At 45.2% G+C, this 15,449-nt stretch overlaps 1 protein-coding gene across 2 annotated transcripts in view; it reads left to right on the forward strand.

The window, feature by feature from the left end:
• LOC144756290 (uncharacterized) overlaps positions 1-12,657 on the forward strand; it is a 221,676-nt gene extending 209,019 nt beyond the window's left edge. Inside the window, exons 6-7 of one of the 2 annotated variants that reach the window (XR_013595116.1) lie at positions 714-1,338; positions 11,419-12,657. The gene's annotated coding sequence lies outside the window, so the exon portion shown is untranslated. Of the gene's footprint in view, positions 1-713; positions 1,339-11,418 lie in introns of those variants that run through there. The other variant, XM_078645952.1, reaches the window with a different exon arrangement.
• The last annotated feature ends 2,792 nt before the right edge of the window (positions 12,658-15,449 follow it).

Below are 15,449 nucleotides of genomic sequence, written 5' to 3' on the forward strand. Positions count from 1 at the left end.
GACCATTTTGGGCCATTTCCAATAGTCAATTAAAAAAAGTACATATTGGCTGTGGTCAATTCCTTCCCTAGATTACCCTGGGTGTGGCCACAAAAGACTGCCACTGCTTAGGGAGAGGTGTGGCGCCGCGGCCAGGGCGACTGACGCTGGAATCTGGGGATCACGGTTTGATCCCCGGCTCCGGCGGCAGGGTAGCCCAGCACCATGTGACTCTGGGCAATAGCTCGCTTAATCTTCCCGACGGCCCCCAGCGCCTAGAGACCCTTACGGGTGATTGTGCGCTTTACAAATGTGGACTTAAGCTCTCATACAAGGCCTGCAGTGCTTAGTAGCAATGGGAGTGGTGCATACCTTTCATTTGGCATTGGTTTAGCATTTACCTATAAGGCATTTATGGATTCTATGTCTGCTCTGGGTGTATGACTACTATATGTCCACCCTTTCCCTCTGGAATCAAACAGTGTGATTGAATGAGACAATAGTATGGTAAACCAAGCCTTGACTCCTAGGTTATTGAACTCAGGATTATCATGGTATCATAATTTGTATAGAGTTCAGCAACCCCTCAATAATGTACCTAGAGTAGTATTGAGTGGCTGAACCACATTAGCATATTCTCTTGTTGGGCCAGTGTTGATCTCAATCTTCCTGAAAGAATGACGGAGTCTAATATTATTTAATCTGACCCTGTTTCATAATTTGATTTGTTTCAGAACATTCAAGAAGCTAGAAAGACCTTCTTCGCTAAAAACGACTCTGCCACTAAAGATAAAGCTGCTGCCCAAGGTGAGAGAGCTTGTTAAAGAACACATCCCTGATAAGAAAGTCTTCGGAACACCTTACCAAACACATGTTCTAGTTCAAGTGGTGGAAGGCACAAGCTCTGTAATCCTGCCATCACTTGCGGATGTGAAAAAAAGAAGAAAGTGTGGATCAGTCACATTTAATGAAACTATGCGGCCAATTGCATTCAGAAGTTCACCACCGACACCAAATTGGATCCATAATAGTCTGTGCGCTCCGTATTCTAAAACACTTCAAGAAAACTACAGCTAAAACCACTCACCCTATTCCGGCCATTGATGCACCCTCTGTTTCTCTAGCTTTACACCAATCATCAACAGGAGCAAGCATCATCTTCAACAAGTGAACCTGCTGCAACTTCAGCTATGATTTCTACTCCTGTAATTGCATGAAATGGTGCTATCTGGACAATATTTTGATCTAGGTCCTGAAATGGGAGAAGTTAATGTCTCTCCAAGAAGCATGAGGAACATCCACTTCTGTAGTTGGTCACCCCACCAGATGCATTCTTACCTGTTGCTGAAGCCGTGATAGGTATAGCTACCCTTGATTGTCTAACTTTTAGATCTCTGCCTCAATATAATTTCTTTTGTGACTTACAGTGATTATTATAATTTTGCAGGTGGTTCATGGGCACTATCTTCATGAATGTTTAACATTGTCTCCTTCGATACTACAATTCCTGCAGCAGTCTTCTTCTAGTAGAGCTTAAATGGACTATCCTGCTTGAAAAATACCTTTGCTTGATGGTATTCTGTGAACGCAAGTGCCTTATCAAATTCTGGGTCCTAAAGAAAAAAGCCACCTCCCCTCTGCCCCAGCCCAACTGCCCCCCTTGGCCTGAAAACTGTCTCTTTCCTGTCCCCTGCCCTGAGCCCTATAACTCAGCCCCCAAAACCTACTCCAACCCAGATCCCTCCCTGAGCCCTAAAACCAGCCCCCACCCCTTTAAAGGGTGGTTTAGGCAAGTGTGGTTACGCTTGCGATGTCGGAACACGCATGACTGAGACTGCGGTGTCTGAACAGGTTGTGTGATGGAACAACCCATGCCTAAACAACTCATGCCTGAACTATGCGGTCTTAACCACGACCGAGTTTTTACCACGCATGTCTTTACCATGCAATTTTGTGGTAAATACATGATTGGTAAAGGGGCATGTGTGGTAAAGATCACACTCCTGCTGCTCTGCCCTAAGCCCTAAACTTCTGCCCTCCTGCAGTCTATTCTACCCTCCCTAGCCCTATAAACTACCCAACCCCCTATACTGATCCCTAAAACCCAACCCTCTAGCCACAAAAAAACGACTCCAACCCCAGCACCCTTCCCTGAGCACTAAACTCAGCCCCCTTAAACCTCCTCCTACCTCCCCCATACCCCAGTCCAACTGCCCCCTCTGCCTGAAAACTTTCCTGTCCCCTGCCCTGAGCCCTATATCTCCCAACCCCCAGCCCTGAAAACTACCCGACCCCCCAGCCCAGAAAACTGACCGATCCCCCAGCCCTGAAAACTACACCCAACCCATACAAACTGCCCCCACACTCCTCCAGAACCCCCACTTCCCTCACCTCATCGCGTCCTCTCCCAAACCTTCCTCTTCCTGCTTCCATCAGCCAGCCAGCAACTAGACCGCACATAAGCCTTAACCACACATATGAATGGTTAAGGCATATGCGTGGTTAATGCAAGCATGGTTACGCTTGCGATGTCGGAACATGTGTGACAGACACCGCGGTGTTACGACTTTTTCCCCAATTTATTGCTCGATGAAGATCCATATCTCGATGCAGGGAATCATCAGGAGCGGGTCTGTTTCCATCATTATGGACACCACTAGATTCAGCAATGAAACAGCCCAAGGGAAGCATACTATTTTACACAGTTGCAGAATTGTCAGACCCCTCCACTTAACCATCCTAGAAGTTTTCAGAAAATATTTTCTTATTTTGACAGTAATGATAGATCAGCCCCATCTTCAATTTATCATATCCAGGATCTGAAAAGTTTACAAATATTCGGGGAAGTACATTTTGGGAAATTGAAAGCATTAGAGAATGAATGATTCTTAGAGAAACTTCTTTTTTTTAAATAAACAACTGGAATTACTTTGCTTCACCTTCAGATTTAAAAACCCCATCACTAGCTGTTAAGAAAGTGTATTATTAATTGGATGGATGGTAGTCCACCACAAGGATACAAGGTCAAAACTATGTTAATGTAAAAACAGTTTCAATAATTTAAACCTTGGCTCCACTTGCTGGTAGCTATGTCATAGGCCAGACAGGTAAAATTAGGGAAATGTCTGCAGTATTTAGCAGCAGCAAAATCTTTAAGTCATCAAAATACAACATAATAAAAATCCCACAACTAATTTAGAAAAATCAAGAAACCTTAATGACTAAAACAGAAAGTTTGTCCAGGTTGAACTGCCAAGCCATACCTTCCTTGGACCGGAAACAAGCTTCCTAGGACCGGTTTCCGGCATTTCAGCCAGGCTTGCTTGAATCCAGTGGCAAAGTGAGCAAGGGCCTCAGGTCTGAGCATACCCTACCAACTTATGGTGAACAAAGCGGTACAAAAGAGGGTGGTATTGGACGGAGCATCTGAACCAATCAAACACTCACACCCAGTCAACAGATCTGGGTTTAATCCATCACCGTTCTTTAGCCCACTCTGCCATCCCGGATCAGACATGGCCATATGCAAATCAGTCTGACCCTGTGCCTCATGGGAACAGTCCATCCCGAACTGCCAAGCCATGCCTTCCCTGGACCGGAAACAAGCATCCTAGGACCGGTTTCTGGCATTTCAGCCGTCTTCAGCCAGGCTTGCTTGAATCCAGTGGCAAAGTGAGCAAGGGACTCACGTCTGACCATACCCTGCCAACTTATGGCAAACAAAGCGGTACAAAAGAGGGTGGTGATGGACGGAGTATCTGAACGAATCAAACACTCCCACCCAGTCAACAAATCTGGGTTCAATCAGGTCCCAGGATGCTTGTTTCCGGTCCAGGGAAGACATGGCTTGGCAGTTCAGGCTGGACTGTTCCCATGAGGCACAGGGTCAGACTGATTTGCATATGGCCATGTCTGATCTGGGATGGCAGAATGGGCTAAAGAACGGTGATGGATTAAACCCAGATATGTTGACTGGATGTAAGTGTTTGATTGGTTCAGATGCTTTGTCCATCACCACCCTCTTTTGTACCGCTTTGTTCGCCATAAGTTGGCAGGGCATGCTCAGACGTGAGTCCCTTGCTCACTTTGCCACTGGATTCAAGACAGCCTGGATGATGAGGATTATGAATCCGAAACCGGTCCCAGGATGCTTGTTTCCGGTCCAGGGAAGACATGGCTTGGCAGTTCGGGCTGGACTGCTCCCATGAGGCACAGGGTCAGACTGATTTGCATATGGCCATGTCTGAACTGGGGTGGCAGCGTGAGCTAAAGAATGGTGATGGATTAAACCCAGATCAGTTGACTGGGGGTAAGTGTTTGATTTGCTCAAACGCTCCGTCCATCATCCCCTTTTGTATCGCTTTGTTTGCCCTAAGTTGGCAGGGTATGCTCAGACGCGAGTCCCTTGCTCACTTTGCCACTGTATTCAAGATAGCCTGGCTGATGAGGATTATGAATCCGAAACCGGTCCCAGGATGCTTGTTTCCGGTCCAGGGAAGACATGGCTTGGCAGTTTGGGCTGGACTGTTCCCATGATGCACAGGGTCAGACTGATTTTCAAATGGCCCAGTCTTAACTGGAATGGCAGAGTGAGCTAAAGAATGGTGATGGATTAAACCCAGATCAGTTGACTGGGGGTGAGTGTTTGATTTGCTTCAATGCTCTGTCCATCATCCCCTTTTGTATCAATTATTGGGGCAGCTTTCTCCCACCAATTTTTGTGCACGTCAGAATAAAAGAAAGGTCTGCACATGTGTTATCTGCCCTCTATTGTGATAGGAGAGGATTATTTGAAGTGAAGTAAATTCCTAGGCATTGCCCAACTGATTTCCTGCCAGAGAAACAAAACACCTTCCCATACTCAGGCTATTGTCTCTGCTGTGGCAATAGTTTACACTCTTCATCAGGGCCATTTACCAGTTGAGTAACAGTTGGCGGCTGATTCAAATTATCCTCCAGAAGCTCCATGCAATGAAAAAGTAACTTTCTAAAAGTCATTTTTGAATAATATTTATTCAAATCTAGATTCACTGATGGGCATTTAATAAATATTAAAAACACGTCCTTGAATTATGTTTTCATCTGGTCCCTAGCCTGAGATAGCAGATTAAATATTTAATATTTCTTCCCAGGTTTTCTCTATGGGCCAGCCAGCCTTCCTACAGTGAAAATAGCTTTTCAGGCTAACCACTGTAAGGGCATGTTAACTTTACATTTCTGCATGTCCTGTATTTCAATACTATACTCCAGGCCCTTTGGGCTACAAGGCCTACTCTGGGAAGACTTATAAATATTCAAATGGAAGGTTATCTCCTGTCAAAAGGGCTTATTTTGACAAGTTGAGTTGCAAATTTAAAACTGCAGCAGCCAGGCTAGAGTGGTAGGCCTCGAGTCATGGTTGCCTTGTCACACTAGTGGATCCCAACGCAGTGCTGTAGTCAATTGGTGAAATGTAAATTTCCATGATATGTGTGCACTTTAGGCTCCATATACTATCCTTGTAGGAAAGTTAAAAACACCAATTAGGGAATAGGCCAATTTTTTCATGTATTAGTGGTTAGTGCCCCTGAACTGTGGCCTGGTTAACAGTGTCCCAGTGCACAGAGTCAAGAAAACAGAAGCATCAGTCCATAAAAATTGGGTGACCACGCAAAAATAGGCACTTTTCACAATATCTCTTGGCAGCACTAGTGTGGTGGGCCCGATAGTCGTAGTGTGATACCTCATGATAGCATGGGTACAATCAAGACGCCTTTCTGTCATATCTCTCAGCAACACTATTTTGATGGCCCTAGTAAGAAGTTTGAATTATCATGTAACTCAAAGATATCAGCCTTTACTCTCATAGTCTGAGCTGTAAAGTGCCATGCTTCAGTGGTAACAGCCGTACCTCATTGACAGACATCAGCAGTGAAGTACCAAAGCAAGATGGTTTGGGCAGTAAAATACCTGGCCCGGGTAACACAGGCAGAAAAGTAATTAGCGGGGTGATATGGGCAATAAAATATCAGGCCTCAGTGATATTGGCAGTAAGGTAAATATTCTCAGATAATATGCACAGTAAAATACCTGACAATGGGTATATGGACAGTAATGTTCCTAACCAGGGACATATGATTGTTTCCACTCTTGGGACAGGAGGTTAGCGGTAGAGGCCTGCAGCCTACCTGGCCCATTCCCTCAGCACTCGCCTGATGTCTCCCTTGAGTTCTGTGTGGCCCAGCCAGTAAGAGCACAGCTTACGTCTTCATCATTCTACCTAGCAATCTGTACTGCCCTTTGTGAGCGCAGTTTCTTATTGTGATCAGAGCCACATTGAGGACCACTCAGTAGATTGTTTGTGGTTGTGACATTTGCATATGTCAAAACACTTTTTCCTGCTTCATTTGTATTTTTGTTAGCATTTTTTTTAAATCTCTGTTTTATTGCTTTTTTTATCAACACAGATAAACAACAACATACATGACACAAGGTCGCATTATAATATCTTAGTTAAGCTAAGTGCCATGCCACATCGTGGATCGTGGATCGTGGTCTAAGCAGTACCCCCCTTCACTTAATCCACCACAGTGCTTGATACCCGCACAAGCACTAGCACCTGGCCATGGTGACACCAGTAGTGTCACCATGGCCCGGGGAAGCCAATCCCACCGACATGCGGTACATAACAAACCAAGCACGCCATATGTTTCAAGAAGGAATACCTCCAGAGATATACACCGGTCCTGCCACTCAACTAATAGTCATTAATCGACAGTATCTGGCTAGCCCAGTAGTATCATTTAGTGTCTGCTACCCAGAGCCCTCCATCGTAAGGGAACAAAACCCTCCTCCGAAAGGCAATACATGGCTGTTCACCAGCTCACAAAAATCCCATAATTTCCGACTGCATGAAGTCAAAAAAGGACCTTGGGACTTCAGAGGAAGTTTTGATGAACATAGAATGAGGGGAAAGGTAATCATTTTAAACAAAGCTCCCCTGCCAGCCATGCTGAGGGAGAAATGTAAGGTTCCATATCACATTTGACCCCAGAAACCAGCGGTGTGATATTCAACTCCCATGCCTTCTGTGGATGTAGACTAATGTATATGCCCAGGCCGTGGAGAAGTGTGGCTCACTGGTTAGAGGAGGCAGACCTGGAAGCAGAGGTCAGCCCGGGAACAGGGTTCAATTCCCGGCTCGGCGGGGTCTTGAGTCCTAAAATGTCCATGGACTCGACAATTCTTGCTCCGGTGCCTACTCGATTCACGGGTTCACACTCTGCGACTCTGGGCAATAGCTTGCTTAATCTCCACAACGGCCCCTCGCGGCGGGATGCCTGGCTTTCACCTTGCGGATACCCTGCCGGGGTTATCTCACAGGGGAATACCAGGACGGGTTCCCTAAGCAAGCGCTTAGAAACCGCTTGGTGATTTGCGCTATATAAATTCCTCTACATTAAAGTGGTCTGTGGCCCTTTTAAGCTTATTCAGTAGCTTAATATGTGCATGATCTCCCGTAACTGCCATATACAAGGATGTATTCCAGTTGACAGTCAGTCCTGACGCATCCCCATAAATTTCCAGCTTTTGCGTCAATGTAGGCCAAGAAGTCCGTAGGTTGCATATGTAAAGTATCACATTGTCAGCATAGAAAGATATTCTCTCTTCCCTGATGGTCGCTCAACGGAACTCCCAAAGCTGTGTATCTCTGCACACTCATTCAGTCAGAGGGCAACAGGCCAACCCTGCCTAGTTCCACTTCAATTGTAAAGGACAGAGACATAACTCAGTTAACCCTCCCATACGCACACGGGTCAGTATAAAGGACCGGGATGTGCCTCCGGAAGAGGGGACCGAAGTTCATGCGTTCAAGTATGCACATCATAAAAGGACCGAGTCCAAGGCTTTCTCAAAGACAAATAATGCCAGGCCTCTACATTCCCAGGTGGGCTTTGAACCTGCCACGGCATTAGAGAATCTTCTAAGGCAGTGACGTGTATTACGCCCAGGCATGAACCCATATTGGCTGTAGGACAATTAACTTGCATATCACACTGTCTAGTCTGTTGGCTTATAATTTGGTCTCTAAGTTTATCGAAGAAATCTGCCTGAAGGGTGCGGCTTTCCCGGGTTTCCAGATCACTGTGATAATACCACCTCTCAAGTCTTGGAATAGAGATCCAAGGTGATAGGCCTCCTCAGACAGTGCCAACAGTGGAGCAGTCAGATGTGATGCATAGTTTTTGAAGACCTAGACCAAAGCAAATTAGGACCAGGCTTCTTCCCCATGGGAATGAGACAAGCACCTCTATTATCTAATCTCCATTCAAGGGAGCGTCAAGTCCTTGACTGACCTTTATCAAATGTCGGGACACATTAGGTCCTCTAAGGTGAAACTATCACGCCCTGCCTTGGGGTACGTCCAAGCTTTTCACAGGAGCTTATAATGGTCTGCAAATATTGTGCAATGTGAGATGGATCTTTAAGGACATCAGGATCCCTGATCAAGGTTGGCTGGGAAGAGCGGACGAAGAGATAACAAAGCTGAGCATGTCTCCTTGATGTATGTGTGACTACAGGAGAGGCCACCCCCACCAGACCATGAAGGTAAATATAACCCAGAATAGAGAGGCAATGTGAAACAAGGGAAGGTAGAAACTACCAGTCTTTCCTCTTTTAAAACACACTAAGAAGATTTGAGATAGAGATCCTCTGAGGGACCTGAGGTATGCCCCTGACCAGATATCCACCACTTGAATTGGGCAGAAACATGTTGGCACATTTATGGATGGAAGGGGCATTGTACCCCGAAACACCCAGTGATCTCTTGATGTTATGTTAATCATACCTAACGTACCAACTAATAAAAAATAACCCTGTGGTATACCTAAAGGTATTTTTCACTTGGAACTTGATCCTTGCCTTATCCAGGTAACCAATATATCTTAAGAACTCCCTCATTAATTGAGGTTGAGTCATTTGTCACCTTATCTCATACCAGGGTAGGATGAGGTGGCCAATGATGAAGCATGCCACATTATGTGGGGGAGGCCACCTCATCCAAATATATTTAGACTTAAAACTTAAAAGTGGTTTTGCACCTAGGATAATTAACTAAGGATAGAGAAATTCCCTTCCTATTAAACATATAAACTGCACCTGCACTGTTTAGATGTTTCTTCAGGCGGGACTGCGGTGTCAAGTCCTCCTTTTCTTTCTAAGTGTGTTGATGTAATGGTCCTGTCCACCCTCTATGTTCTCTGAGCGGTGTATGTAACACTGCACCAATAGTGTGGTGTTCTCCCTGCACAAAGTGCATGTTATGTTTGATATGCATTTGACATTTGTACGAGAAAGAGATTTATGTTCTCCTTTGGTTCATTGCCTTTTGAGTCCATTGGGAGCTGGGTCCAAGTGCAAAGCACCATCTATGGAAGACTTGGGGGATAGACTGTCATTGCTGCCGTTGTAAATTACAATCAGTTTCCCAGCCTAAGTGCATTCTGCAAGCAGATGATGCCAAAGAGCTCACAAAAGCAAACATGACCTCCCACCAAACCCAAGGGTACTTACAGAAAAAGCATTCACTTTTGTAGAGGGGTTCCCACCAGTGCCTAAATACAGTAAGTTCGATGAGGGACAGGTTAGCACTAGGTGCAAATTCGGTGGATCAGTGTGTTCAAACTGCTTTACCTGAGACGTGATCAACAAAGTCACAAGGCACACAGATATTTTAAATACCCTAACATTTGTTGCCACCCACTACAAAAATATCTGCTTAGTGTGCCAAAGAAGCAGGCTTGCCAAGTGTTACACATTACCTGTTCTATTTGTGCAAATTTTCATTCCTCCCAGATCCCTGCAGAGTGGAGATTTGGTCATGAAAATTTTTCATGTTTTGGATAGCTGGATTTGGTCTTGTTGGAACTGGTTTCAGATCTGAAATGTGTTAAAGACAACAGCTCGCCAGACTCAGTCGATTTCTGTGGCTGAAAAATTATTCCGAGCTGGCCTTTTTCGCATTTTGGCTATTTAAAGATTCACTACCACCCTGGCTAGCTGATATATTTAAAGGCAGAGCTTTACAAATCAAGCTATCGACTTCAATTCAAACACCCACTGTTCACAAGTGCGGCAAATACAATGTTACTGATTGCAAATATTTCTGAGAGTATTCAATGTTTTTCTGCTAGAATGTTTTGAATGCAGTTTGCTGTGAATTGCGGCTTGAAATGGTAGTGAGTCCCTCGGGCTCCGAGGTGGCTGCCCCCCACAGCTGAATGGTACAGCTGCCCGGTCTTCAGACTTATGGGTGGCACTTAAATGTTTTCAGTGTGGATAAGTGTGACAGTTTGTTCCCTCGTGTGTTTGTATGACACTTTGACATTTTATCACTAGTAGAACTTTCTTAACATGAATAGACAAAAATCTCAGCATGCACATGGAGCAGCATAAAATTGGCTCTACCCTTATACGTCATGGGCCTCATTTATGAGGCCTTGCGTGAGTTTTGCGCTTCCGATGCGTCACTTTTTGTGACGCATCGGTGGCGTAAAACATGCCTCCTGAGGCGCACTATTTACAAAGTGACGCATCTAAGCAGATGCGTCACTTTGTAAACCCCTGCGCTACATTATACCTGCGTCAGGTATAATGTATGCAGAGGGGGCGTTCACCCGCAAAAAGCCTCGTAATAGTGACGCAGTGAAATCTATGAGATTTCACTGCGTCACTTTTAGGATGCTGTTGCGTCAAAATCTTGCGCCTGCCTCACAGCAGGCGTAAGACTGACGCAAGCCCTTTCACATGGGGCTTTCCCCATGTGAAAGGAAGCATTGCTGGAGTTGCGTCACTTTTGTGACACACCCCAGCAATGCATCACTTTTGCGCCTATATATACGTCAGAAATACTGACGTATCTGTAACTCCTTGTGACATGATGCGTCATATTATAAATATGACGCATCAATCATGTCGCAGGGAGAGCGCAGAGAAAAGTGACGCATCGCTGTTTTCACGCAGCGATGCGTCACTTTTCATAAATGAGGCCCCATGGATTTATAGTGATTGGGTTTAGTGAGCACCCTGTATAGTCAGTGTGATCTAATAATGTTAATGAATAATGGAGTTCAAATGTATTTTCTGAAGTGTTCCATAATAACATGAAGAAATTGTATAATGTGTGCATACTAATGCTAACGTTTCCTATGCTCAGCTATAGTTACACAAATGTTTTATGATTAGCAATTGGTTAACATCTATTTCACATGTAACAATGATTGTTTATTCTAAAAGTACTCATGTTACTGCATTTATTTTGTGCCCACACATGCGCATATATTCAAAGATCGGGTGCACATTAATGTTGTTCTAACTTAACAGCTTAAGCTTTGGGATCTCGATGTATAAATTGTTATTGTTAAAATTGCTTGCTAGCATGTTTCTCTTCCTCTGCAGGTGCAGACTGAAGGCTTCATTGGTTAGTGAAAGGGCATTCTGTATTTTAGCAATAGTAAGGTGCCACAGGAGACTCTTGGCAAGAAGAAGATGTGCTATCGAAGTTGGAGACAGGTTTTCAGGGCTCAGAAGGGAACGCCCAATCCCGATCAAATGTTCCAATTTGAAGGTTTGGGAGAGGAGTCGCAAGTTTCGAATTGCTACAGTGGAAGCTGGAAATGTACTGGAGATGTTGACGTTGGTTACCTTGAATACTTTGGGGCTCATTTATGAGTCCTTGTGTCACTTTTGCACCACTGGTGCGTCACTTTTTGTGACGCACCAGCAGTGTAAAAAATGTGCCTTGTTGCGCCACATTTACCAAGTGACGCATCTAGGTAGATGCGTTACTTTGTAAACCCCTGCGCTACATTATACCTGCGCCAGGTATAATGTATGCAGGGGGGGTGTTCCCACGCAAGAAAGGGTCATAGAAGTGACGCAGTGAAATTTGCCAGATTTCACTGCGCCACTTCTAGGACTAAAATGCGTCAAAATCTTACGCCTGCCTCACAGCAGGCGTAAGACGGATGCAAGCCCTTTCACAAGGGGCTTGCCCCATGGGAAAGGACACATTGCTGGGGTTGAGTCACTTTTGTGACACACTCCAGCAATGCGTCACTTTTGCGCCATACAGATACGTCAGAAATACTGACGTATCTGTAACACCTTGCGACATGATGCGTCATACAGTAAATATGACGCATCAGGTATGTCGCAAGGAGTGCGCACTGAGAAGTGACGTATCGCTGCTTTCATGCAGCGATGCGGCATTTCTCATAAATGAGGCCCTTTGTGTGTTAATTGGTGTTGCGATGTTAGTAAGAGAGCAGAGACCCTTAGGATTTCACGAGGTGCAGACTTCTTTTCTTCTCACTGTGTAGCTTTATGCTATACATTCTTAATAGTTAGAGTACTTGTACTGAAATCTCCACTATGCTGACACATTTCTTTGTCCCCCTAACTAATTAGGATTTCCATTTTTCAGTATAGTGTAGGGTAGGAAAATTTAGATTTCTTTGGTTTACCTGTGACTTGTTTTCTGAATTGTGGCAACCAAATTTTTAGTATGCTTCATATTGTTTACCTTGAATTTCCTTAGGAGATTCGCACTTGGTGATTTTAAATGTCTGCAATATGCGTCTGAGATAAATTTATATCAGCTTGTTCTTGAGTTTGTAATAAACTAAATTAACCTTCTTAGTAGTCTTGGTGTTATTGTGTGACTAAATGAGTTACACTGTTAGTTAAATATTGAAATAGAAGTTAACTCACTCTTGCTTCTCAAGCCACTATCAAGGTTCATCAGCGAAAGACTGAATGAACCTTGAAATGAAATGAAACCCATTCCTTTTATTTTGACCTTCACCTTACTAACACAGCCACAGACACTTCAAAAAGGCAAAGAGAAAAGAAATGTGAGTCAGTAATTAAAGCTTCCAGATGATGCTATCACACAGTAATGCTTCTGACCTTCCAATTTTGCTCATGATGTGCAAGTTATCACGATGCCCTGACACTCTGTGTGCCAGCCACTTAAAGTAACAGTGCTGACAGAACAAAGGGTTCTCCAGTATTAGGGGTGTCTTTCATAGATTCACATGCCTGAATCATTCCCCGTCGTCGGAGTGGGAGTCCCACGGTATATAAAAAAGCAATAATATGCTATAATAACATTGGAAAAAACCAGAAATTCCCAACCAGGAAGTAAAGTAGCCCAAGCTACAGTAGAAAAAACTTCCACACTCATGACTGCTCTAGTCATTTTGTATAGTCCAAACTACAGTCAATCAGGCGACAGCACCCACCAGAATGTTCTCCCCAGAGGCTCAGGCTATCAGATTTTCTACCGCACGTCGTGTGAAGGGAGTCTCCCTGAGCTCTGCTCAGTTCTTCTCTATTTTCCTTCTGGAATCTAGTGTTTCTTCATTATGTCTTCCAAGAAATCTTTATTCAGACCTTGCGAATCTTGTGGGAAGCTCCGGCTTTTTAAAGAAGATCCCCACAAAAAGTGCATTTATTGCCTTTATCCTGAACATCAAGTAAAGAACTGCAAGATCTGTAGAACCTTCCCTCAGAGGACCCTCAGAGACAGAGAGGGCCGCCTGCTTTTGTGGCTACACAAGCTTAAGGATTCGGATTATCCTGCCTCTGAGGTAGGCAGTATTGCTTCTGGTTCTACTACAGGCTCTAGGAAGAGAGCTGCTACTGAGGTGTTAACTTCTCCTGGGGCAAAAGTTGCTAAAAAACAACTTCCATCTAAGGGGTCTGAGAGGCCTTCCTCCTCCAAGACTACTCCCCCTGTTAAGGAAAAAGGTGGTCCATCTACGCCCCCGAGAAGTTCCACCAAGAAGTTACCGCAGACATCTGAGAAGATTGTACCTCAGATTCAGCCCCTGTCGTTGACGACTCCGTCGTCGTCGAAGATCTCCGTCGACGCTACATCTACATCGACGGTAACTTTTTCATCTCCTAAGCCACAGATGATCATGTCGACGGCATCTTCATCGCCTACGATGGTCTATGTCACTGTTAGACCTCTTTCGTCGATGGCAGAATCTTCATCTTCTGCCATCGTCGGCGCCTCGTCGACGGCTTCTCTGGAGAAATTTCCGTCAACATCATCGTCGACGCTGGCTCGACCGTCGACGAGGAAGCTACCGTCGACGGGCTCGTCGACGAGTTCCGCTCCGTCGACGACGTAGGGTCCATCGTCGACAAAGTCAATTCCGTTGACGAAGTCAATTCCGTCGACGAAGCCAATTCCGTCGACGAAGCCAAGAAGTCAATTCCGTCGACAAAGCCAATTCCGTCGACGACGTCAATTCCGTCGAAGAAGTCCATACCGTCGACGAAGCCGGCATTGTCAACGACAACAACAAAATCAACGGCATCATCACTGTCGACGACGATAACCGCACCGTCGACGACGAGTTCGTCGTCGTCTAAGGCCAAATCCAGTGCCACGAGTTCTGCAGCGGACCCACCGTCGACGCCGCAACTATCCACTTGTACTACCTTGCAGGTGTGGTCGCCATCTACGGTTTTTCAGACGCAAAAATCATCTTTGCTTCAGAGGCGTAGTTCAGCATTGACGTCATCACCACTGCATATTTCACCTCAAAGGGTACCCCTACAGCTCCCAGACAAGCTTCTTGACTCCGAAGACAGTGAGGAGGATTCTGTAATTGGGGAAACATTTGGTGCGGCTACAAGTCCTTCCGAACTAAATATTAAGCTTCAGGAATACGACCTAGAGGAACAACAGTCGTCTGAGCGGTTGACGTCCCCTGTAACAAATGTTCCTGCCACTCAGGTGCCAATTGCATTGCTCACCAACCTCCAATGCATGCTTGACGATTATTACAGGCGGTTTCCGCCATCTGAATCTACAGGCTCTCAGCCTCCTACTCCGGCGGTGGAAGCGCCTTTACCTGACTTTAGACCTCCAAGGTCTCCTCCACCGGCACCGTCTAATCAGCCAGAGGGACAACAGTCTTCTGACGAAGAAGAACAAAGAGAAGAAGGAGAGGTTGATGACATGTCCGAGTGGGATGAATATCAGGTGCAGACTCCTTCTCTGTCACCTCCGGCTGCTTCAGACTCACCACCAGTAGACGTTGGTGGTTTTCACCTTTTAATGGAACGGGCTACTAAGCGATTTCATATAGATATGGAACATACGGAGCAGGAATGTTTCCTTTATGATTTTAAGGATCAGCCTAGAAAACAAGTCAAATCTATACCTATTATAGACTTTATATCGCACGAGGGTATTAAGGTGATGTATACTCCAGCTTCCATACCCCTGGTCCTGCCACGGATTGACAAGAAATATAAGGCACCGGCGAAATCACCTGCGTGCCTTATAGGGCAACCAAAACTGGATTCAGTTATTGTTCAAGCTGCTCAGAAGAGGTCTCGGAACCCCTCATCTCCAATTGCAGCCCCACCGGACAGAGATGGTAGGCGCCTTGACGCCATTGGAAAAC

The sequence above is a fragment of the Lissotriton helveticus genome, chromosome 5_1 (assembly GCF_964261635.1).
Source record: "Lissotriton helveticus chromosome 5_1, aLisHel1.1, whole genome shotgun sequence".
NCBI classification, from domain to species: domain Eukaryota; kingdom Metazoa; phylum Chordata; class Amphibia; order Caudata; family Salamandridae; genus Lissotriton; species Lissotriton helveticus.